We start from the raw sequence: 27547 nt of genomic DNA on the forward strand, positions 1-27547 counted from the left end.
TCAATCTGCCTTAGCATCTCATCTACAAAATGTGGATGAGTACCTACCCCCCAGCGTTATGTCAAAAATTAGATAAGATGAAAAGTAAGTTATAGTATTAGAATGGCATCCGATACATAGTCTGGAATTTTTTAAAATGTCAGCTATTATGATGTAAAGGTGGCTTACAAGACCTTTGACCATCTGACTTCCCTCTCCAAGCATGTCAAATTAATCACACTTCTTAAACACATCTCTTGACCAGGGTGTTCTCACCATGCCCTTTCTACAAACAGAGAGTAAGTACTCTTCTCATTCTTTAGAACCAATTCTAAATTCTCCCTCATATGAGAATTTCCTTATTATTCCATCTGGTATGAATAATTTCCACTTCTAGGGTCCCCAAGACTTCAATATCATTTCTGGAGCACGAGTGATGATATGGTAACAATTATAATGATACTATTATGCTATTACATGTTATGGTATTCAATACAAATAATTTCTTGATGACAAGAAAAATGCCCATTAGAAAATTAGCCTTATTGTTTTGTTTTCTCAATATAAAATATGCTCATTGTAAAAAAAAAAAAAAGTTAAAAGAAATAAAAACAACTATAATGTGATGTTCTAAAGATAATCATCCTGATCATGGATGCATTTACCTAGGGTACTGTGCATTTGTAAACACATTAGTATCGTGTTCCATGCACAGTTTTGACTTTGGGCTTTTTATTTAAGACTTTTTTGTACAGTTTTCATTCTAGGCTTTTTTGTTTGTTTGTTTGTTTGTTTTATGCCTTAAGATCATATCATTTAATGGTGTATATCATAACCATTTTGTGTTAGCCACACTATAAAAGCCCTTCTCAGTCATGAAATCTCAGGTACTCTCCTCTTATCCTCATTCCTTCCTTCCTTCATTTAAAGAGGGACTTGAGGATGTTTTCTTTCATGAATTAAAATTTATTTAACCATTAAGGTGTCAAATGTTACATTTTCTTTTCTGAAATGGTACAATTCATTGTACTCACGTAATTGGCATTTCAAATTTTTACCTGGATATCATTTATAAAAGTTTGCTTCACAGGTTTGACAATACTTAAAATCTGAAAAATTAGGTAGGTCTAGTGTTGCCTACACATGCCACCTTCCAATCATCTTTCTTCGTTGGTAAGAACAACTAGAGTACTACAGAGATTGGAAAAAATATATAGCATATTTGTTCTTGGACATAGGACAAATATGCCTGGCAACTGGCTGTTAAAATGGCTACATTTAATGTCAATTGTATCTTCAGCAGAGTTGAATTCAAGTGGAATCACAAATTTTTTGTTTCCTTTAATTATTAACATCATTTGGGAGTTTAGCCATACCTCTGAGGTGTTCTTTGGTAAGTGTATTTTCATTCTTTATTCTGGATGGGAATAGTATCAATATACATATTTTTAAATTTCATAAACATAAGGGTATTCTTGCCCACATCTAACTAGTTTGTTTTTGGGCTTCTTGTTCATTGAAGAAAGATGTGGGGTCATAAGAGAAATCATGAAGATTAGTTTTATGAAGAATCCTTTAGAGGAAGAGGAAAAATACTAATATTATTAATAACAAATTATGAAGGGTACTCTTTGTTGTTGTTTATGTGTTTTGGGAACTCACAGGCATCAGTTGCATTTTTATTTGTCTGGGAATATTTTCCTCTTGGCTAGCTGAATGGTAGGAATGATTGATGCAACATTTTCTAATTTCCTAGTGTACAGCTGAGGCAAATGTAAGAGCTGATGAAAGAATGTCCCCTCTGTAGGATCTGCTGGATTAGAGAGGCCTCCCTGGGACAAAATAATTATGCACACTTATCTTAAAGTTGCCACTATCATGAGTAGAAGGCAGAATAATATTATGTTAAGATATATTTCCTTTTTCAGTCAATATGGGGACAAAGGAACAGAATAGAGATGAAAGTTTCCCTGTGCTTTTGGAGTTAACTAAAAGATAGCCCTTAAATGATTGTTTATGGCAGTGATGTTGTTCATGCTGCTTGGTTAAGGATCTGAACATTTTTACAGTAGATTTTTTTTCAAATGCTTGTAATATTTTTAGCAAAATTAACTCTTGTCTGGAAATTGGCAAATTATACCTTAATGTGAGAATAGATAAGTTCTGAGGAAAAGGAAAGAACCAGACATATATGGGCTTTTAGAGGAGTGAATTCTTTTTAAATAACTTTCTTTGTGCAATGAGTATTTCTCCATTAAAACAAAATAGGACTAAGTGTTAGAATTTCACACTTGCTGTACTAATCATGAGATAACGTGCACAGTAAAAGTTAACCAGTGTTTGTATGTTAGGGGCCGAATTGCATTAGTTTATTGAAGGAAAATGCCTTTACAGTGATTTTACTAACTGACATTTAATTATTTGCAAAAAGGATGTACCTAGAGATATTTTAAAAGACTAGAGAAATACAAAGAAATTATCAATTCAGGGCATAACCTTTGCTCTGAATACCTTGTTTTGTTGTGGTTGCCTTCCCTCCCTTTCTTCCTTCCTCCCTCCCTCCCTCCCTCCCTCCCTTCCTCCCTCCCTCTCTTTCTCTCTTTCTCTTTCTTTCTTTCTTTCTTTCTTTCTTTCTTTCTTTCTTTCTTTCTTTCTTTCTTTCTTTCTTTCTTTCTTTCTTTCTTTCTTTTCTTTCTCTCTCTCTCTCCTTCCTTCCTTCCTTCCTTCCTTCCTTCCTTCCTTCCTTCCCTCCTTCCTTCTTTTTCTGCATTTTGAATGAAAGAGTGCTTAGCTGCTAGTTAGTGGGTTATACTCCCCCTCTTTTTCAGGGAGGACCAGGACAAAGGAATTATGATATGCACCATATTATAAAAGGAACATTTGCTTAGAAATCTGCAGCTGACATTTTTATGCAGGACCTTGTGCTTCCAAGGCAATCAAAAGCTGAACAATGTTTTCCTTTAGAGTGTAAGGAAAATCTCAGATTCAAATGGACCATATTTACTAGTTTCTAATTATTTTAATTTTATTTATTTACTTTTGAGACAGGGGTCTTGCTTTATTGCCCAGGCTGGAGTGCACTGGCACACTCATGGCTCACTGTAGCCTCAATCTCCCAGGCTCAAGCAATTCTCCTACCTCAGCCTCCCCAGTATCTGGAACTACAGGTGCACGCCACCACACCTGACTCTGGTTTCTGATTTAAAATGACATTATGGGTTCCTTTCTCCCATGAGGTATTAGTTGGCTACAGTTGTATGATTTACATTGCTATAGACCTGGAGTTCACACTAAACACACTCTAGGGTTTGTACATACAGGCTTTCTCCCTTTTCTAAAATTTTTGTAAAACGTTTATGGTGTTGTTTTAGTAAAATATGAGTAAGTGGTAAGTTTTTTGAGAATTCTGTTAATTTAGTTCCATAAGCTCATGACTCACTTGAAATTGACATGCTCATCTTTAATCTAGATATTTTTAAATTGTCTTGTTTTCTTTCTTGCTCACTAAAGAATCATATTTTTCTTGACAAATTCAACTCTTCATGCAAGGACCTTGTGGAACTGCCCTCATGTGTTCCACTATCAATTTTTGCTCCTGCCAGCAAAGGGTTCTGTAGGTAAATGCTGCCGTCTTTGCTTCCCCTCACTCTGGCTTGTTGGTGGGTGGACAAACAAAGGGCATGGAAGCATGAGGCCTTCAGCTAGGGCTCAACCCTGCACAATTGAAGAATATCTCTTGAGGTTAGGATCAATCATCCAACTGGAGTAGTTGGGAATACAATTAAAATCTCTTCTAAATAGTTTCTACACACAAATTATTTAGAAATTTCTACTCATTTACAAGTTTTAAAATAATCAAAATGGTACAGATGCTGACACGATCAGTAATTACCACTATTACAGAGAACAAATGAATGTTTTAAAACGTGTTTTCATGTTGTTCAAGTGTTTTGTTTTGTTTTGTATTAAAAATTTCTATTTCGGCTGGGTGCAGTGGATCATGCCTAGAATCCCAGCACTTTGGGAGGACAAGGCAGGTGGATCACCTGAGGTCAGGAGTTCAAGACCAACCTGGCTTACCTGTTGAAACAAAACTATTTCTACTAAAAATACAAAAATACAAAAAATGAGCTGAGCATGGTGGCGCGTGTCTGTAATCCCAGCTACTTGGGAGGTTGAGGCAGGAAAATCCCTTGAACCTGGGAGGCAGAGGCTGCAGTGAGCAGAGATTGTGCCATTGCACTCCAGCTTGGGCAACAAGGTTGCAATTCTGTCTCAAACAAAACAAAAAATTCCTTCCATTTTTCTTTGTCACAAAAATGTTAATGCCCCAGGTAATAATAGCTCTCTCATGGAATGTTAACTCCCTATAAGCAGGGATTATTATTATTTTTTATTCCCTTAAGTGTCTTCAATACTTAACAATCACTTATTTATTCAAAAAGCACTTATTGAGAACTTAATATGCACCAAACCTTAATATGCACCAAACCTATCAAACACTGGTAGGTAAGTCATTAGTAAAATATGAATGACTCCTGATTTCAAGGGTATTTAGTTTAGTGGGATAAACAGGCATTAAACACATTACCAAAATAACAAATAACAAACATACAACCATTAAGAAGGAAAAAAAAGCACAAGAGATTCTGAGAGACATGGTAATTTAGTTTGAGGGACTGGTGGTCAGGGAAGGCTTCTCTACGGCAATGACATTTAAGTGAGACTAAGACTAGGTGCTTACTAACGATTCGTTGGAGAGAAACAGCCTAGAGTGCGGTGAGTAGAAGCATAGCACGAGATGTGGCTGGAGAGGTAAATGGGGTAACTCATCCAACATGGGATAAGAACTGGAATATATCCTCAGTACTAAGAAACTTCATTAAAGATTCTTAAGCAAGGAGTGATCCAAGTTACATTTTAAGAAGATCATCTGGTTGCTGCATGGAGAATGAGTAGGAAAGCAACAAGAGTAAAATAGGGGAGAAAAATCAAGGGGCTATCACAGTACTTCAGGCAAGAAAAGTGTTGACTTATTTCCAGGGGCAGCGGCAGTGAAAATGTGAAAGATGAGAGTGGATGGGTGCCATATGTTTTGGATGTCTGGTTCACAGATCTTGGTGATGGTTTAGCTGGAGGAGTTAAGCATGAAAGAGGTGTCAATGATTGCTATAAGGTTTTTAGTAACCAGGTGGATTCTAGTGTCATTTGTAGAGAAAAGAAAGACTGAAATAGGAGTAAATATGGGGTAGATAATCCTCAGATAAGTTTTAGACATGTTAAATTTAGGATGCATATAGGACATCTAAGCAAAGTTGTCAAATAGATATATAAGAGATGTCTGGATAGGATCTGTAAATTTAGACATCCCCAGAATGTAGATGATTTCTAAAACCAGAGGGATGAATAAGATGGCCTTGTGCAGTGCTTTCAAACTTCTTGGATCATAGGGATCTCTGGGCAATTATTTAAAATACACATTCCTAAACTCTACCCCAGACCTACTGAGTAAAAGTTTCCAGTGTGGAGAAGTGGCAATCTGTATTGTTTCGTTTAGAGACCGGTATCTCTTTATATTGCTCACGCTGGCATACAGTGGTTATTCAGGCAGGATCATAATGTGCTGCAGTCTCAGACTCCTGGGCTCAAGCGACCTTTCTGCCTCAACTTCACAAATATCTGGGACTACAGGTGCCCATTACCATGCCCAGCTCAATGTGTTTTTAATAAGCACTTTTGTTGCTTCGTATGATCAGATAGATTTGAGAAAGATTAGAATATAGACCGAATTTAAAGGAATTCTAGCATTTAAAGGTGTGGGGTGAGGAATGGTGGGGGTGTGGAGACCAAGAAGGAGGATAAAAGCAGAAGGGGAACAATAGAAATTGCAGGGTCTGAATCAAAACTGATGCACTCTGTAAGATATCTGTTTGCATGAAAACAAAAACAAAAACAAAAACAAACTGATGCTCTCAAACCCTCTGCTACAGACTTAAGAGTCAGCCTCACTAAACAACTTTATATTCCCACATTTCGTATTACTTTTGAAGACATCAGTATCTTTATTCCATATGAATTTATACACATGAGGGTTTGCCATACATTTTACCAAACTATAAGGTATTCAACAGTTAGAATTACTTTTGCTCTTTCTGTATTTAAAATATTGTCTCCCTTAATTAAACAATGCCCTGTCAGCCAAATAAATACATTTTAACCAATTTGAGAGGCTAGAGATAAAAAAATTCTAGCCTCATAAATGGAAACGGCACCAGAACTGTTTTACTGACATGGCATTTGACTGTCAGAAAGGGATAATTTCAAATCATAAGCAGCAAGTAAGACGAAGTTATGAAGATTGCATGCAGGTTGAGATATTATTTTCTGTGAAGTTTAGTATTGCTTTTCGACTTTTGTTGTGGTTTACCTTATTTGCAGCAGTCTTTTTAGGAAAACCTAAGAGTCTGATTTGAAGCTCTTGTTCCCAGCCAAGCCCAGGTCTGAAAGGGAAGAGAAAACACATTTACATTCGGTGTCACAGCCTTAGACCCCAAGTGCAAGTCAGACAAGATTTGTTGTGATCAAAAGCAATTTCTGTAGTTATTTGTTTGCAGATTTACAGTTTAAAGGAAAGAATTAAATAGTATGAACATACACACTGCACTTCCCATGTCTACATGTTTGTTTGAAATTGCCTGAGTTTATTCTATAAGGTTTGATGGTTCTATTTTCTGCCTTCACTATCTAGTGTTTGTTAAGTGAAGGTGGGCTTAGCTGATCTGTGTTATGTCTGTGTGACATGTATCCTCCTTCTTTTTTGGCTCTAGTCTCCCTTTTGGGTCTTGACTTCTATCACTATTTTGGAAAGCCAGGAAGTCAGCCAGAACAAAATGAAGTCCAGGAGACTTTTTTTTATAGCATTTATTTAGTACAGTAATTCCAGTGGCAGCAAGTCCACCATTAGCAAGAATATATTGGCTACTTTTATTATGTAGGTCTGAATTCCTTGTCTGTCATACCATACGTAAACCCAGAAGAGACGAGTTAGCAGATTTATGGTTTGCACTGTCTCTGAGATGTTACTTTGAATGTCTGATTCATAATTCTCTGGAGAGAAATCTTACCTCCTGGAAGATCGAGAGGCCGTGATGGCATTAGAAGCAGAGTTGAGCTTCTGTGCCCTGTGAGGCTCATTTCTCCAACCATGGAAGGAGTTTGAACTCTCAGAAATGTAGTCAAGTATCCTGCCTTCGTCATTTTGCCTACTTAAAATCACCAATAAAGGCAATGATTTAAAAAAACTGAAATTTGAACTTAACATTGTATTGAAAAGTCCACCTTTGGGCAGTTCGTGGTACAGACATGGACTACTTGATTCAGAGACAGGCCAATGAGGTTTGCATTGACCAAATCTGAATGTAATGATGTATAGAGCTATGTCGCCGTAAGCTTTAGGGAAGAGCTAGTTACCCAAAGGCATCTGGATTTCATGGCAGCAGCTGACCCTATTTAACCTTCAGCATTAATGACTAACGCTTCTCATAAGGGCTGTTGTACCTCCATGCATTTCATTTACATTGTTCACCTTGAGAAGAACATATGTTTTTCCTAGAACTCAAATGGCATTTGTTTGATGAGTGGGGTAGCAAAAGAGGTAAAGAAGAATACTGAACAGAAAGAAAAGTCTTGCATTCTAATATTGACCTTGTTTGGCTTCCTTTGAATTCCTCAGGAGGTGATGGAATGGATGGATGATGAAATGGTGATGGAAGTAGGGCTAAATTAAATTACAAAAATTTGAGGTCTAGTCCTGCCACTGATGGCCTCTGAAACTTAGTTTCCATGTCTATAAAACTGAGATAGTAACCCCTTTCCTGCTTATTCTACAAGGATTGTGTAAAGATCAAGTGAGATATTTTAGAAAAGAACTATGAAACTCGAAGATTTTATATAAATTTTAAAGTATTTTTATTGAGATAGCCAAATGAACATTTCAAATAAATTAAGAAATTCAAATAGAAATAGTAGCAGTAGTAGTGTTGTAGTAGAAATTGTAGTAGAATTACAGCAGTAGTTGCCATCATTTCTTGAACATCTAATATACAGTAAAACCTATTCTAAGTGTCAGAATCCTTATATACACTTCTTTAATAGTTATAATAACTTTGTAAAGTAGATTTTTTTTAAAAGCCCCAATATTATAAATGAAAAAACTGGGTTTCAGAGAAAAGTGAAACAATATGCCCAAGGCCCCTCAGCAAGTAAGTACAGAATAATGTCAAATCCCAGTAGATGCATTTTACATTTATCTGAGAAGAAAAAAGGGATGCAGATTTTAACTATTTTTCAGTACTTTGTTTTTCTTCCTACTTGGGGCAGTTATTTTTACATTCCTAATTTCATATTTCCACCTTTTGCATTAGGATGCAAGAGAGTACACACACAGACTGGACCCTCACTTCTCTCTAATTTTTTTGACATTAGCATGACTGGGAAAGACTCTTTGAAACTTCCAAGGTCTTTATGAACAGCTGAGCCTATAACGTATACAGAATACTAGTAATAAGCATATTATATATGTTGTGTGCTTCTGTAAGTTTCCAAAATAACCTTATTGAAAATGCTTCTACCTACATTAAGTGCATTAGTGAGGCTAATGTCAGAGGAAAATAATAAAATGACTTTATAAAATGTTACCAATTGGAAAATATCAGTGAATTGTGAGATCTTCCTTCTCTCCCAGTGAATGGGACTGAAATAAGTCCTAAAATGACTGAAATTTTGAAAGATCAAGCTCATTTTTACAAATATTAAAAAATGTAATAAGCATACTTAAATAAGGATGCAGCCTCTTTCAGAACATTAAAACCATGTTCTTAAAAAACTATAAATATATATAATGGAAAAATACCCTATATAATCAATTATGATATCTACTGTAAGATATTACTAAGAGGAAAAAATTATTGAAACATGGATTCAACAAAGAGTAAATTTAAAGAAATAACTCATTTCAATAAAAGTAAAGATCACTATGAAGGCAATTCATAGAAAAACTTCAAACAGCCAGTAAACAAATACAAAAAAAGAACCTCCATTTTGCTATCTAAACATTCAAATTAAAAAAATAAAATATTTTACCTACCACAGTGACAAAAGCTTAAAAAATTTAAATTTGATAAGGCTTTCTTTCTGTTACTGGCAGTCATACTGGCTGCTGTTGGGAGGAAAGGCAATGTAATCTTTATGAAAAGATATTTGAAAATATTATCAAGCAACTTTAAAACTTTGAGATTTTTCAGCCAGTAATTCTATTTCTAAGCAAATAGTCAGAATTGAAGCATGGATTAAATATAAATACATTTTATTGTTATTTTCATAGTCAAAAGTTAGAAAAACACAATGTTCAAAAATAGAGAAATATTTTAGTGAGTATACTTTCATATGGCATTAAATAACATATTTTTAATATCATATAATATAATGGCTTATATTTGGGTAGGAAAAACAAATCTAAAAGTACATACAAAGTATACACATAATTTTGTTTGAAATCATACAGCAGAGGAAAAAATACTAGAAAAATTTACCCCAAATTTGAGTGGAGACATAAAATTTAGTTTTTCTTTATAAGCTTTTGCATGTCCCAGTTTTATACAATGAGCATATAGTAAAAAGCTCACATAAAATTATTCATAAGAATATTAAATAAAGTTTGAATGAATTGAGTGATGCTGAGCAATAAACCTATTTTGACTGCTAATTACTAAAGTAAGTAATTAACTCCAATAGGACATCATTTCATTTATAATAATAAATTATAATCTCTAAAAAGAATTTTGCATGACGTTTGATTTGGTTTTAAGTGGTCCCTGAGACTGTTAAACGTCAAATTCTTCCATTGTTTAAAATGAATATTATATTACAACTGCTTTTGTTTCCTGGAAGTGGAATTTACACTTTTTCTTAATGCTATTGTTATATTTTCTCAGTTGTCTAAATAATCTATGCTCAGAGAGATAATATTTTGGGAATTCATATTGCTTGTTTCTTTCTTCGTAGTCGCTTTAAAAGCAAATCCTTTAGGAGAACATTTCTTTAGCTTACTTTTTCATTATTTCCAGAGGCAAAAACTGGCAGGGCAATTTATAATTCAATTTTTGCTAAATCCATGACACCCAATATATATGTCAGGCATTTCAACGGCAGGGCACTTTGGGGATAGGTGATAAATTGTACTGATTATAAGCTCAAGCTGTTCTTCTAAAACATCATATCAAAAAGAAGGTAAGTATTATTAGGAAAATGTAATGTATCTTTAGATTGTCCAGAACTATCAGAGATAATCACTTCATGTGAATATATCCCCTGTAGTGCTATACAGCAATATACTAAAGGTTCTTACTGTGTTTTTGATAGCACTCATCTGGAGAAAGGGAAAAAAAGACCCTATCAGTTCACAAACCTATCACAGGCTGGTAGTCTTTCAGCAGCCACGGGGCTCTTAGTGCTGCAATAACTCATTCCTGCCAGAAATGCCTCACTCTGAAACCTGAAACATGGCCCTAATCATTTTAGGACTATGTTGGTATATGTGAGTGGTATAAATATTATTTTATAATATAATCTCCTCTGATCTTTTTAAACATCCTTTCAGTGTTCCAGGTATTTCCCTGTGTGATATGTGTGGCTTAAGCAAAGCCACAAATTCCCTAGATTATCTCCAAAAATTGCTGAGAAACTGGACAACAAATATAAAGCTCTGCTCTGGTGGGATACATGCATCTGTGTGTGCATGTGCGTGTGTGTGTGAACACACACATGCTGCAGTTTAGTGTGGCATTCCATTAATGAGTGAAGTAATTAAGCAAAGCACATGGATAGGTTACTCAGATCTAAGAATAGGGAATGGGGGATTGGAGCCTTTCACCTCCAGGTCAATGGTTTCTGTTTAATCGGGCTGTTAATGACCAAAAGTCATTGTTTCCATCTGAGAGCTGTTTGGTCTCAATATGAAGTAAGTTGGTGGTCTGTTATCAGTTTCTCATGTGCAATTGTACGGATCATCAAATCTATGGTGGCTTTTTGCTACCCTGTTGGACAACTCAGTAAAAAACATGCTGTTTGAAGGTAATGGCAAAACAACTGTGTCTCAGACAAAGTGTACCTCCAAAAGAAATGTATTTCTAAATAGAAAAAGGTATATTGAAATCATTGACATGAAATAATAGAAGATTCATGAATTTTCTTTTACTATGTATAGTAGGCTTCATATTTGCATAGTTGCTTTTACATACAGTAATTTATTTGAACCTCAGAGTCAATGTGTGTGATGTAGGCCATGCTGATAATAATATTTAAAGTTTCAGAAATAAAAGATCAAAGATGTCAGGGTTTGTCTAAGATTACGGAAGTAGTAAGTTCCTACAGCAGTGTAGGGCAGTACAGCAAGCCTTTTGTAAGAGTTATTTGAGCAGGGCTTCTAAGTACCAGAAGAAGTTGGATACAGCAGAAGAGTAAATGATATTCCATGAAGGACATCAGCATGAGGAAAGTATAAAGGTAGAAATGAGCAGTGTGTGTTCATAATAAAATATATTACATACATTTTACAGTATGTCTTCACACAAGAATAAACGAGAAAAATCTTAAATAGATTTTACTATATACACAGAGTTACATTTATGAACACCTGTATGTTCACACAGATTAAGGTTATGTTAAAAATAATGAATTGCTATTGGTGTTCTTGCAACAGGAAAAGTAGTATTAAAGATGTATTAAGAACAAAACATGTAAATATTTATGAGGAAGCAGATGTGAAAGTGCTGCTGGAAACAGGCAAGAAGTATCAAAACTTTTTTGTGAGATATGAGCAGTGGCTGAAAGATAAAGGCTCTCAGTAGTCTAACAGTAAACTAATAATATGTCTTGATTAGGAAAGAAAGGCTTCTGATAACCTCCACCTCTAAAAGACTTCTCAGTCAAGAAAATTCCGAAACTCTCTGCAGCATCCTGCTACTGTTGTCACAGCAAACCCAGGTATTAGCTTTTCTCAACCAGGAGTTAGACTCTCCTACGTACAGACTTTAGGAAACAATGGGGATAATTTTTGGCTTTCACAATGACAAGGGCCACTAATGGACAAGGTCAGAGATGCTCGGCACCAGTCCCTCACTCTGAACCCTGTCCTGTCCCCAAGGCCAGTAGCATTCCCCCATCAAGAGATACTGTTAACATTTTTCTCACCACCGTGTCTCCATACACCCAAAACTATAATTCTAAGACCAACAAATCCTAGATGAAAAAAAAATCACAATTCATCATTTCAACATTTTTATCTTTATTCCTCAACTACTTAAATTTTGTCTCCACCCTTAAAAGTGATATTCTTACTAAGATTATAACTAAACTGAATGTCTACACAAATGAATATTTTTCAATTATCTTTATTAGACACTTCTTCTTTCTGGAAACTCTATTCTATCTTGACTTCCTCAATATTATTTTCTCCAACTTTTCAGAGCACTCCTAAGTCATCTCTCTAAGTTTCTCTGACTTCTCTAATCCTTTTATACCAATGTTCTCTAGCATCCAATTCTTAACTACCTTTTCTTAAAATTTGCCCCACACTCATGGCCTCATCTATCACCGTTGATGATTCCTAAATCTCTATCTCCAGCATTAATCAGTCTCTTGAAAACAAGCTTCAATGATGTGCTGCATATCTCCACCTTATATCATATATGCACCTCAAATTCAGATGTGGGTTCACAAAAGGCTCAAAATTATACCACTGCACTCTTCTCCTTTCTCTCTTCATTCAAATGACAAGTTTCTATTAAGTGGAACTAAAAACAAAAGTAGAACATGGAATCTGCCTTTTACCTTACATTTAAAGAGATGAACTTCATTACAAAAAGAGGCATTTATAATTCTATAGGAGATAGAAGAGGAAGGACTGAATTCTGGAAGGGGAAATGGAGAGAGAGCAAGTAGTAGAGTCCAGGAAACATCTAAGGGTAAAGGACATTTAAGCTAGGAGTTTCCCACGTGATTAGAGGCATTCTGAACAAAAGAAGTAATGTGTGCAGTAGTTGAGAAAGATTAGGGTAAATTCTTGTACCTCTTGATAATTTGGTGTGACTTCGCAGTGCACAGGAAGGAGGAGGAAGTGCAATGAGAAAGAGGCAGCCGCCAGATCAGAAAGGTGTTTTATTTCCATCCAAAACAATCTGGACCTTATACTGTAGACAATTGGACAATTAACTAAGTTTAACTAGAGGATGCAGGACAACATCAGTTTTGTTTTTCAGATTATTCTCAGCATGGTGAAGAGGATGATCGGGGATATGGAACATTACACAATGAAGACAAGGACGACATAGGAGAATGTGTTAGCAGCCAGTTTAGAGATCATGAGACTCTGATTTAGGATGCTAGACTTGGAACACAGAGGAAGAATAAAAGTCTATATATACTACTTTTTCAAAGTGAAATCAACAGATTTGGTAACCACTGAACCTGGAAGGTGATGGAAAGGTTAGAGTGTTGAGGGTGATCACCAGATGTCCAGGTTGGGTGGCATAAGGCAGATGCCATTGAAAATTGTGGAGAATATAGGAAGATAGAAATGTTTTGGGGAAATAAAATGAGCAAACTTTTATCTTATCATGGACTTAAAAAAATTCACCTTGGAAATCAAAGTTGAACCAGGACCTCTTTTTTTCTAGAATCTGAACTATGCTAACCCTTTTCCTTCTTAGGACAGTAAGTTTTGGCTTTATCCTTATTAGTAGAACAGGTGACATTAAAGACAGAGAAACTGCATTGGAAAATATTCAAAGTTATCATTCTGATTGACTTCAAATGTAATATGTAATATTAGGTATGTTACTGAACCTTTCAGTTTCACTGTCTTATTTGCTAAAAGAGCAAAAAGATACCTACCTCACAGTGATTCTGAGAAGGTAAAATAAAATGGTGCATTTTAAAGCACAGAGGCACTTTTTCACTTGGAAGTCTCTTTAAAAATTGTGTTCATCTTTTTCTTCTCACACTGTGGTTTTCAAATAGCTTATGAAATACACCAAGTGGCTGGGCACAGTGGCTCATACCTGTAATCCTAGCACTTTGGGAGGCCTAGGCAGAAGGATCGCTTGAGCCCAGAAATTTGAGGTTGCAGTGAGTCACAATTGCACCACTGCATTCCAGCCTGGGCAACAGAGTGAGTCCCTGTCTTAATGTGAGACTATTCCCTTATAATTATATATGTATATATAAAAAACAGCACTATATATATACACACACACGTAAAACCATATATATATGTGTGTGTGTGTATATGTATTTAGAGAGACAGAGATTCACATATGTATGCGCGCACACACACACACACACATATACATATATATATGGTGTGGCGGGGTCTTGCGTTGAGATCTCTGTGTGTGTGTGTGTGTGTGTGTGTGTGTGTGTGTGTGTGTGCATGTGCCAAGTGTTCCCCAGACATGTCTCCTACCTTTAAAATAAAATTATGCTCCTTATAACTCCTGTATTTTAGCAACTCTCACAGAGAATAAATAATTTACTGGCATTGTTTTTCTGAGCTTGCTTGGTATATTCAGAGATTCAGCAGTCAAGACTTATACTGGGATGATTTGCGTCAACTACATATTTTTAAAAGATAGTACTTAGAGAAAACTACCCTTTAAAGAACAAGCATTAAGAGTCTAAATCATTTTAATGGAAGTCCACATACATAAGAGGTGAATAACTGTAGCAGCTGGAATTTGAAAATGAAGTTTTCCTTACTTTGGGGATAGAGTCGTGAGAGGTGGAATGGCAAGAGCAGAGATGGCCAAATCCTGACTTGAGATTTGGTAGGTCCAGCTGATGAAATGCTTTAAAATTGATGGCTAGGAGTAGAATTTGATGCAATAGAGCCCCGGGAAACCTGACAACAAAGAAATGATCATTTATAAAAGCAAGATTGAGGAAAACTTTTGGTATAAGATAAACAGCTCTAACAAGTTAAACAGCTCTAATGAGTTAAATTGCTCTAGAATTATTCCAGCCATTGGGCCCCTTATTACAATTTACACAAAATTTGGTTTAGTTGATGTGGTTTGAGTGATTTATGCTACTGATAATGAAAACTTATAAATTTATCTAAGGGAAGTATAGATCTTCATAGTAGACTGTTTTGGTTCATTTACAGAGTTCGTTTCCACTAGCAGCAGCTTAAGCCTTTTATGTAAATTGGAAGGGCCTGCCCTTTCCAAACTCTTTTATATACCCTTGATCAGCCATTGCAAACATGCCAGGATGAAACACAACTGGCAGAACTTTGGATCTAAACCACTATCCCCATCTAATGTTATCTAATGTGCTTAAAGAGCCTCAAAGAAAATGGATGAAGCATTTTAATTTTTCAGCAGTTACTTTCAACTAAATGTTTATAGCAACATGAAAAATAGAGGAGAAAAAGATCATGTTCCTGCATAAAATGAAATACTTTAGAGGCATAAATATTGATGAGCTTTTATACAAGCATAAAAGCAGGTGAACTGATTGACAGAAAAAAGACATAAGACGACAAGAAGGGACCTGAATGGCTGAAATATAGGACCCTGCATGACTTCACAATTCAAAAACAGAATAGAGGATAGTGAGTTATCAGAGTTAACTGAAGACAAGAAAGGAGAATGTTTGGTTTGAAGAGGAGATAACAAGCTGCATCAGGGGGAAGTGGGATGAGGAGTATTTTAGACCTTGAACATATTTAAATGTTTAGCCCTTGAACATATTTAAATAGGAAGAATGTTGTAGACATGACATGGAAAAGGAAAGAAGGAAAGTGGAATCCCAAAGTGGTCTTCTTTATTTGGGTTATATACATACATATCAATACTTACCATATGAGAAATCATAACTGAACAATTATTAAAATAACTTTATCAATTCATTTAAAATTAGCCGTAATAAATTCATTACACATAAATATTTTTATTTTAAAAAACTGTATATTCCAAAGTAAAAATAAGTGAGTGATAAGAATGGCACTGTTGTACATATTTTCAAATCTCCTTAATGTTGTGCTTAATAAAAGAGAGCTGGATTCTCATACCTGCCTCTGCATTCAGTCTGTTGCCATTTGTTGCTTTGGTTAATGCATATGAAGAAAATCTGGCCTCACACAGATACATAGTGGGACAATGGGGAAGGTGTCAGTGTGCTTCTTGGATACTACATTAAAATTCACCACATGGTAGTTTAATGGTGATTAGCTGCAATGCGGAATCTGTAATGATATCAACGAAGATTTTGTATTCTAAAAACAATTTGTCTGTCTTGTACTTTGAATCAAGTCATGTAGATCTTCTAAATGCTAACATTTTATCATACAATGTCAAAAATTACACTTAATATTATCACTGATCTCATCAGAAACTTTTTTTTTTTTGAGATAGAGTCTCACTCTGTTGCCCAGGCTGGAGTGCAATGGCATGATCTCAGCTGACTGCAAGCTCTGCCTCCTGGGTTCAAGCGATTCTCCTGCCTCAGCCTCCCGAGTAGCAGGAATAGAGGTGCACACCACCACATCTGACTAATTTTTGTAATTTTAGTACAGACGGGGTTTTACTGTGTTGGCCAGGCTGGTCTCGAACTCCTGACCTTGTGATCTGCCTACGTCAGACTCCCAAAGTGAGAAACATCTTTAAGTACTGGGAAGTTGTCAAGTTTATGATGATAGATGCAACTTGCCCAAAATTCCAATATTCACTTGAAAGCCTGAATTGTATCATTAGCAAAAATTAGTTTCAGTTGTTTTCCTTGAAGTGATAATTTCACTCAGTTCATTTTCAACAAAATGTCTGCCAGACACCTAAGCCTGAATAAGACAATTTTTCACGTAAAATAATATTTCATTAAAAAGCTCTCAATTCAAACAATTACATTTTTTTCTCAAGACAACCATATTTCCCCACCATGCAGTAGAAGTGTTTTGTGTATATTTTCTATTATGTCACACAGCATATCAAAAAGACGTGTACTCAAGGTTCAAGGTTTAATAAAATTAATACTTTCTACTGCCTTACTTAAGTCATTCTTAGGTGAAACTACCTTTTTATTTAAAAGTGCAAGTGTGTGGAATTGAACAACATAATGACCATTAGCTCAGATGGTCAAACCTCCTTGATATGTGCTAAGGCATCCACAGTTTGACCCCATCAGTGCAAATGTCAAGACAGTGAAAAGGTCAAACAATACTTTAGTATTATCATAAAAATAATTTTGACCTTGAGGAACCCATGAAAATTTCTAAGGAACCCCCAAGGTCCATGGAATACACTTTGAGAACTGCTAATCTAAGAATTTACTATGCAGTAAAGGTGGAATTTAAATCAGTCTGAAAAAATTTTCTGAATAAATATTTCTAGGACTACTGTAAATCTATTTCGAAGAAAAAAAATTTATTTGTACTGAATTTTATGCAAATACATTTTAGTAGATTAAATAGCACATGTTTATGGTTTTATTATCTAATACTGTTAGCAAAATATAGGTAGACATATATTTAATTTAGGGTTGAGTAAGATTTTTCTCTGTATTATCTCAAAAGAAAAATCCACAGAAGGAAATATGGATAGATTTTTCTACAACAAATTGAAACTTTTAAAAAATATCAAACAACCTCAGTGTCTAGAGAAATACAAACAAAATGGAAAACTGAGAAAACACTAATTGCAACATACACAAAAAATGAAGAATTGTACCTTTCATACATAAGGAGCTCTTGTGAATTAATAAGAGAAAATGAAAATATGATGACAGATAATTCTCAACAAAAGAACTACAGGTGATCAAGGAACAAATAAAAACCGCACTCAACCTTTCTATTAGGTAAAAGGCATTCAAATGAAAATTAGTGAGGATGGGAAAAATGGTTGTTTGTTGTCTATTTCTGTTTAACAGCTCACCCCAATTCTTAGCAGCTTACAACAAACTCCGACGGTGATGTGCATCAGGAATCTGGGGACAGTTTAGTTGGGTGGTTCTGGCTCAAGGCTTCTCATGAAGTTGCATTCACCTCAAGGTCGGACTGGAGTTGCAGGTTTGGCTTCAAGCTCATGTACATGGTTGTTGGCAAGTTTGAGTCCCTCTGGGTTGTTAGTCCGAGGACTTCAGCTCCTGGTGATGAGTTGTCCACCTTTTCAGTGGGCTGCCAACAACACGGCACTGTGCTTCCCCCAGCTCAAGTGATTTGAGAAAGAGACAGAGAGCACACAAGACAGAAGCAGTCTTTTCATTACTGAATCTCTGAAGCCATAGCCCATTATTTCTGCCATATTCTGCTCACTAGAAACAAATTACTATGTGCAGCCCACACTGGAGAGGAGAGAATCACTGGGGACCACCTTAAAGGCTGCCTAACAATAAGAACCTCCAATGTGGCAGACTGCAGTGAAACAGGTGGGAGAAGGTATTGTTTCTAGTTCTCTGGAGGGCAATTTGGCAACACATACAAAACGTTTAACATCTCCTTGGTCCTTGTGTCACAGCAATGCTACCTCTAAGAAATAATGAAGGCTGGGCGCAGTGGCTCATGCCAGTAATCCCAGCACTTTGGGAGGCCAAGGCGGGTGGATCACAAGGTCAGGAGATTGAGACCATCCTGGCTAACATGCTGAAACCCCGTCTCTACTAAAAATATAAAAAATTAGCCGGGCGTGGTGGCGGGCGCCTGTAGTCCCAGCTACTCAGGAGGCTGAGGCAGGAGAATGGCGTGAACCCGGGAGTTGGAGGTTGCAGTGAATTGAGATGGCGCCCCTGTGCTCCAGCCTGGGCGACAGAGCAAGACTCCTTCTCAAACAAAAAAACAAAAAAACAAAAAAACAAAAGAAATAATGAATATGAGGCATGTATAAAATATATTCCCAGCAGCATAAACTATAATGATGAAAATCTGGAGGAAACCTAAATGCCTAATATATAAGATAATAAAATAAATTATTACACATTCCAGGAATACAAAATTTGTAACTGTCAAAAATATTTTTGAACAACTTTTGATAACAAAGGCAATTAGTTGTAACTGATAGTTTTGGAGGGGGTGTATATTATATGATGACACATTTTGTAAAACTTAATGCATGCATATATGCATTGAAACTAATTTTGTAATGATAGAATCCTAACTGTTAACAGTGATTTCTTATGCATGGCAACGTTGTGGGAACTTTTTGTTTTCATTTTTATTTTTTTCTTGATTCTCTAATTTTCCTCTACTGAGCCTATATTACACAGTCAGAAACTATACCCAAGAAAAGAACTATAAAAATACGTAAATAATGAATCAATTTTTAAGAAATCAACAGAAAATGAACTTTGATAGAAATGATTTTGAGACCATCTGCCAAAATATTATATAAAATATAATAATTTTAAAACTGTTAGGATTCTTTTTCTACACTCAGTATGAGAAAGCATGAGCTGAATGGTGTTATTGTCTTAAGTATGCAATTATAAATGAAATGTGGGCTAAGGGGAGTGGGAGGTGGTTGCAAGAAAGGTTGTCAATAGTCTAAATTTTGTTATTAAAAAGTAAATCATTATTTCTTCTTGGATTCCTACAAAGCAGACAAATCATAGATTCCTCAATAGAGAATTACCCTTTTCAGTAGAATATGAATTAAGTGATTTAAGGGGGTTGTTCTGGTCTAAATATAGTGGCTTTGGCCAATTTGATTGGAACTCTATGCAATAGTTTCATTTGTTAGAAAGAAAGTTAATTCAAGATACGTGGAGGTTGTTTATATTCAATCTCCCAAGCCACTCTGAGTGTCTCTTCTTCTGTCAATGGCAGTGCTACACAGGGCCCAAGTGCAGCATGCCTCTTGGTGACTCTCACAGTACTTTCTAAAAGCTCTTTACAATATTTTATTGCAGAGTACCTACCATTAATAAGGAAGGAATTTTGAAATAGAAGACATTTTTGAGACCGTCTAATATCTTATAAGAATAAGTTGATTCAGATTTGAATTTATTAGCTTCAAGGAAGCAAAACAATGAAAAAGGAATAGACGAATACATTCTTTAGTAGGAACTGTGAAAAGCCCCTTAAGAAGTTCCATTATAGCATGCTCTCGTATGATACAAAGTTTAGGTTTCATCCGGCGTTCCACAATTGCCCTGTTATGACAGCTTTTAGTAGCTGGCCTGTTGTAATGTATCTTTGGAGATTGTTTACTATATTTTAAAATTTGGATCTGAATCCATCTCCAAACTAAATGCTGACATTCACAAGGGTTTGATTGGCTCTCTCTCAGTCTGGAGAAAGCTCTTATTGTGGTCAACTCAACTGTGCCAACTATTAGCAATGTCAGAATACCATTCTGCAAAGCAGGGCAATACTCAGTTAAAGTTATTCATATTAGCTGAGCATGAGCAAAGAAATCTGAACAGACTGTTTCAGAGTCCTGGACTGCCATTGAATCCATTGCTCTTGTGAACACAGTGGGAAAAAAATCAGGGTTCATGCTCCTAAGACTGTTCAGACTTCTTAGTAAACGTTTCACTGTGTCCCAAGGAGAAGACAGAGTGTTTTAATGTGGGGAATGGAACCTTTTGTGCTGTCTGTTCTGGAGAAAAGAATGTGGTTTCTAAAATATTACTTTTTGAACTTCCTGTACTGTATTTATACAATTCTGCCTCTTTAAAAGGCTAAATTGTGTTATGACTAAACTAGTCACTGATAGACCCAACTTGCTCTGTGAGAGAAGCGTTCTTTACCATCTCAGCTCCATTTCCTTTGTGTGGTGCATTCCTTCCCATGTCTGTCACTCAGCAAGAGCCGTGGGAGCCGTTTGTCCACTGACCAGGCCACACAATTTTTGTTCCACCTGCAAACGTGTTTATGGGTTGGTGGTGAAAAGCCTGGGCATGGAGTGAGACCAAACTGGAATCTAGCCCTGGCTTTGAGTTCACGTCCCTGAGACTCAGTTTCCTCATTGTAACATAAATGGAATAAGCAATACTTCTTGAGGTAGTTTTGAAGAATAGAGTATGTGGATAGCATAATGCCTCATAATTGGTAATGGCTCAAAAAATTATAGTATGTGATCTGACAGAATATTTTCTTTCATTTGAAAAATGTGCTCAGTTGATTAAAATGAATCATTGAATTTTTGAACATTGGCATGTTTAAGGCCATCTCCATATATATTTTGTGAACTCAAAAACAGAAAAAGATGTCAGTGAGAACAGAAATAACAGATAATGCAATATTTCTCTTTAAAAAACAAAACAAAATAGTAACCCCTAGTTGGAAATACATTTTACATTGTGACCTAGTCTGCAATACATATACAGGGCATATGCATAACTGAAATGAAAACTGAATGAAACCACTCTTCTATGTGTGATATACTCTGATACTTTACCTTTTCTTCCCTTCCCTTCTGGTCAGAAACAACTACGTTGATTTTACACCCACTAATAGTGTATAAAGAACAACTTGAAAAAGACATTGACTCGAATCAGAGTAAATGAATTTATTACAAAAATTTGTTTCACATCAGCTATTAAGTCTCATTTTACTTTGATACTTTATAATTCCATTAATGAATGCCTCAGGGAAAGGTGAAAGAAACTAACAATTCCTAAGTATACACTGTGTTTCAGATATTACCTATGCTGTTCTACATATATCTCCTCTTTTAACAGTCATGATAATCCTACTATTACCCCCATTCTACAGATAAAGAAATGAAAGTTGAAAGACATAAAGTATTTTACCCAAGAATTCAATCCTACCTATTTTTTTATTGTCCCTGAATGCAGGAGGCTAAATAACCATAAACATTGATAACACTGACATATCTGTTAGCTTTTACCTCTGGGCTGTTGTACCAAATAGTCATCCCTTTAAACTAAATTGTGCATGTTAGACCACTTCAGAATAGAATTTGGGTTTAAATTACAACTCAAAAATAGATGGGGGAAGATCACATGTTAATTCTACAGAATTAATGAAACAGAACTCCCTGTTATGTGACTATTTTATTCTGTGAGTCTAAATAGTTTATTTTTAATTTACCCTTAAAATACTTTTTAAAAATACAATACAGGAACCTATATTCTCTTTTAGTTAAAAATAGACCAAACTTCGATAGTACAATTATAAACCTAGAAGAATTTTAGTTTGATTCCAGTGTTTGAAAGCATGATCAAACTCCAAGTTTATTTTTTCATAGTTTTTTTTTTTCTCCTACAGATACTTCTCCGCAATGGATTAACCACAGACATTTGAAGTCATACTGTTTAAATATCTTTGAATTATTTTTGTTTAAAAATGTCAATGGGTAAGATAGGAAAAGTACATTTTTTTCCCTGTAACTTCAAAACAACTGAACAGAACCTTTGGACTTAAACCAAGAATTGAATGTTTTAGCTTTAAGAAGATTTTCTTCTCTGAAAAGTAATGAATGAGTCTCTTTGCAAGTTTAACTATTTCAAGTATCAACTCTCTGACTTTCAGCATTCTTTGGTATTAAAAAAATAATGTTTCATGTCTAAATAAACATAAGATTTTTTTTCTCAGCTATCTCTCAAATCTCAAGTTATATAAACTTCAGATACACATAAAACATTGATACAGATGAATTGCATAATGTTTTTAAATGTTTAATGTAGTGTGCCATTTTGTTAATGGCTTCTTTCAAGTTTGCATTAGTGAATGGCAACCCTTGAGAATAGCCTGCAATGACCAGTGGAATGGGAAGGCTGTCGTTTTCTACTTGCTCTCCATGGAAACTGAGAAGAGATCCATTACTGCGATACCCTTAGGGGAGCACAGAAATGTCCAGGAAATTTAAGTGTAGTAGATTACCAAAAAATCACGTTCAGGCTGTGGGAAACACTGGAGGCTGACTGAGATCGCGTTTCTGAACTTAGTGTTTGGGGCAGTTGACACCTGGGGTCTCCATTCATACCTTGAGAGGAATCTGAGGCAGATAGATCCATGGGTGCCCTCCGTTTTGGGTGTCAGAGCTCACAGGGGTTTCCCAGGGGCTGTGCCGTGGCTCCCAGGACACAAGGCCTCCCAAACTATAGAGGCTGTCACTGAGAACAGCACAAGTCGCTAAGGTGCACACACTCCTTAGGCCACAGTACCTGGGAGGAAGACTTCTCCAATTTCATTTGTGAAAAACATGAACCATGTTTTACAAACATGTAAAATTTGTAAATGCAGATTTTAAATGGAAATGACTTTATAAAATCATTCTTAAAATTTGTAAGTATATACTGGCTCATTTTTTTTTTTTTCAAACTGTCTCTTTTTTGACATAGTCAGTATCTGTAGATGTTATGTAAGAACACAATACATTTCTTTTGTATTTCCATTCAAAACTAGTTCTATCTACAAGACAAATGGACTCCTTTTTTTGCGAAGGAAATTTGTAGAGATAAGATGAAAGGTAACTATCACTAAGAGTTAAATGGTGACTAAGTTGATAGGTGAAGGTTATCAGAAGGAAAATACAGAATGATGGAAGGAATCGCTTTGTTTTCTTATTTTCTGAAGCACTCTTTGAACTCTCTGATAAAACCAAATTTGTGACAAAGTGCCAAAATCTAAAAAAATATATAATACTATCAACTCTGTGGGGAAGGAAATATATTCTACTTATGTATTTATTATCTCTTAAGTGATTTAGTGAGTATGTGGAATAAAGTGAGATGAAAATAACATACTCTTTCAATATAAAAGCTTGTTTTTTTATTGATCGTAATTGACTATTGTATGATTACATAGAAATAAAGAAGCAATGTGCAGAGGATTGTACTTTAGGAGTGCTAATCTGGCATCACCTGTGCTAAGAAAGGAGCGAGACTGGCAGTGGAAACAGGCACTTTAGTTTTAGTGATAAACATAGTGTTTCTAAAAATTAGATATTCAGCCTTAAATGTATTATAATAAGATAGTTACATGGTAGAGTGAAAAGACAATAGGAGATAAGGAAAGACATCAGTTCTAGCTTGAATTTACTCTCTAATCAGAATGTTGAAGTCACTATCCCATGCTGAAATTTAGCTTTATGATCTATAAAATAAAAATTAAGCCAGTCATACTGTCTTTTTATGCTCTAAAACAAAAATTTTGGGAAAAAACTACTATTTCATCAAAAATAAAGAACTTTACAACTTACATAAATTGCCTTTTGTGATACCCAGCGTCAGGGCTCCCTTCTACAGTGCAGGAGTGTGAAGCAGCAGCTGGTAAGCAGGCCCCGTGCACGGTGTGAGCCCACCAGCTCATCGACTTTCCCTTTCTTCTCCCTCTCTCTGAACTCTGCTTCAGCCATTCTCTGCTGGTGACTGTGCCATGAAAATACCATGCTCTCTTCCTTCTCTGGGTTGTTTGTTTCTTTCCCCACTAATCTCTATATTCCTGCTATAACCACTGTCCCCATTCTTGGGGTAATTTTTTATTCTTCAATTCTCAGTTTAGTCTCACAAAGGTACATAAAACATCTAGAGTCAGAGCACCTAGGTTCAAATTCTGATTCTATCAATCACTTTAAATAACAGGTAGCTTGGGGTAAGCTATTAAGTCTGTTTTTTCATTGGTAAAATGGGAACAAGGACCTACTCCTTAGGGATTGCTAAGAGGTTTAAATGAGATGTTACATGTACAATGCTGGCTCTGTGCCTGCCATATAGCAAACACTTTTTTTTTTTTTTTTTTAAAGAGAGAGGGTCTCACTCTGTTGCCCAGACTAGAGTGGTGGGGCTATTCACAGGAGTGACCACGGCTCACTACAACCTCCAACTCTTAGGCTCAAGAGATCCTCCCTCTTCAGCTTCCTGAATAGTTGGGACTACAAGTGCACACCACAGTGCCCGGCAGCAAACACTCTTAAAGTGCTTAGCAGTATTATAAATTGCAGAGCAGTCTGTGTCTCCCTGAATGATAGCATCTATCTCCTTGTTTTGGAAGTGCGTATTTAGGCCGTCGTCTTCTTACATATACCCACTGCTGTCTCCACATCCCAATTGCATCACACAGTTCCCGAGAGTAGAAACTGAGTCTCCTTCACTGCTATATCCTCAATGCCTAAAAATTAGCCCGTTTCATGGTGGAGGACAAATGAATATCGAATGAATACATAGTTATTCCACTTTGCAATCTAATAAGGGAAAGAATCAGACAGCATTTCTAATCCAGAGATAAAATCTATAGTCAACAAAAATGATTTAGGGATTTGCTTTTTAGCAGCCCAGAACTGTTGGCACATTTTAAAGTATTTAATATTCTGGTTATTTGAGGCAGATGACTAAGCAGGTTTGAATTCCCTCACCAGGGAACTATGTTCTTTGATGATTTGTTCTTTGGAGACCAAATTTTGTGCAACTGTATATTGATAAAATGAGCTAGCAATATGGCCAGGTATTCTTTATTTTGGATCTCACTGATGAAGGTAACGTAAGTTGATAATCAGATTTTCCTTTTGCCAAAATAGCCAAGAAAATATTCTGTTATTTGCTTTCTAAAGTCTCACAAATAATTTAGGAGGGAGAAGGCAACATGTGGGAAATTCCATAATAAAACATATATATTTTTTCTTTACAAAAATGGCAGATGCTTATAGCGATTCATATCTGGGGCACCAAGGTTTTCAACAGAATATAACCATTCTCATTTTATGAAGAACCAAAGGGAAAAAAGAGTGATTTGTTTGCTCACTGGGACTTTAATCCCAGGTTTCTTGTCTCATATTATCTTCTTTATAATGCACACTTTTGCCTAAGCCTGCTGGCCTCCTGTACTGCCCACGGGCTAATCTCATCATACCCCCTAGGTCCGACAAGAGTTGGAGCCATCCTCCCCTCATCTTCTACTTTCTGCCTTCTTCTGGGACATGCTATTCATCACCAGGTATCTTATCCTTGAAGAATCTCCTCTCTTCAATTTGAGTTCTACTGCAAAAAGCAGCAACCTGGGGGGTGTTACTGGATGGGTGTTACTGAGGTTAGGACAAATCCATAACAAGTTCATTCCCTCTAAGATGTCTACCCTGAAGGATAGTACTTAATTGAGCACATATACTCTACTGGATTTATGTGCTCATCACTTTATAAGTAAGCATTCTGCATGTATGTGCAAAACAAAATAGAACTTAGGAGGATAAAGCATCCTGTAAAATGTGGGTCTTAAAGCTGTATCAGGGAAAGGAGAAGAAAATAAAAATATAAAATCTGATTTTTAAAATTATGAGTACTGGAGTGTGCAGAGGCTTTCAAATGACTTGTTGGTGAATTGTAAATATATAAAGTGTGCGAAGGCATTTTATAATGAAAAATCATGTTTATAATTTTTTACCCATATAATGATTTAAAAATAGAAGAGATTGTCACCTACCCTGATTCTTTAAACAAGCCTTTGCTTGCTTCAGTGATTGTGGGTGAGCTAGATGATCTTGGAGTTCTTTCTGTAATGTAGTCAGTGATACTGAACAGGCTCTACAGCAAGGAAAGAAGGGGAATTGTATAAAGTAAATAAACTTAACAAAGCAGAAGATACATGTGCCCAGAGAGTTCAACAATTTAGAATATTTGTCTGATTTTTTTTTAAGTCCAAAAGTAATCTGTATTGATTATAACAGGAAGCTGCTTTTCCAAGTTAGAAAATGTACGTGTGTGGTCAAAGCCCTCTTTAAAACAAATGCAATGAAAAATTTAAAAGGTCCTTTGTGGAAATAACAAGTTCCTATATTGTATCTTCATTAACTCTCTGAAAATATTTTAGTCAATTTATACAGTCCTTTAAAAAAGGTAGTATGTGTAAAAATATGCACTGATACCTGACTACAAAATTATTTTGCACATCACAGAATTGTATACATGATTGTCATGGATGAAACATGCTAACAATTTTTATTTTATTTATTTTTATTAGTAATTACTTTATTGACAATTTTTAATTTGTTTGATTTTATTATTTTATGCCTTCATTGATGAAGATAACATACATTAGTAACCAGTTTTTCATTTGGCTAGACTGTTCAAGAAAATACCCTGTTCTGCGTTTTCTAAATGCTATGAAAGTCACAAAGTAATTAAAAGACCTCAGTATCGTGACAACACCATCATCCTTCTGGTCAACACGTTTTAGTGATGCCGAGTGTTTTGCGACAGCCTGCAGATGACACAAAATAATCTACATTATCATCAAATTTCATGTGTATAGTACTAATAATTTTTCACTGAATGTAGCAACATCTTTTCTGGCTGGGGTTGGGCAGAGGACAGAAGCACTATTGAGAGAGAAAAAAAGGGAGAAAAAAGGATGCAGGCTGGCAACTGGTTAATGAAAATCACAATATCATTCTTTTCACATTGGAGATATGTACCCCATCGTGCTCAAATGGTGGGGAGTGCAGATCTCTGATAAGACTAGGGGACTGTGGTCGGGGTGAGATGAACGCTTACCATGTGTGACCAAGTGGGAGGAAACTGTGGTGAGACAGGGAAGGAGAGAAATAACTCACTTAGTGTCTGG

The 27547-nt window shown here is 35.8% G+C and overlaps 1 long non-coding RNA gene across 1 annotated transcript in view; it reads left to right on the forward strand.

Annotated features, from left to right (window-relative positions):
* Positions 1 to 230: 230 nt before the first annotated feature.
* LOC119622200 (uncharacterized) overlaps positions 231 to 27547 on the forward strand; it is a 32012-nt gene continuing 4695 nt past the window's right edge. The window contains exon 1 of the long non-coding RNA XR_005238851.2: positions 231 to 278. This is a non-coding gene — a long non-coding RNA (uncharacterized lncRNA). The remainder of the gene's footprint in view (positions 279 to 27547) is intronic.

This window comes from Chlorocebus sabaeus, chromosome 7, assembly GCF_047675955.1.
Source record: "Chlorocebus sabaeus isolate Y175 chromosome 7, mChlSab1.0.hap1, whole genome shotgun sequence".
NCBI classification, from domain to species: Eukaryota; Metazoa; Chordata; class Mammalia; order Primates; family Cercopithecidae; genus Chlorocebus; species Chlorocebus sabaeus.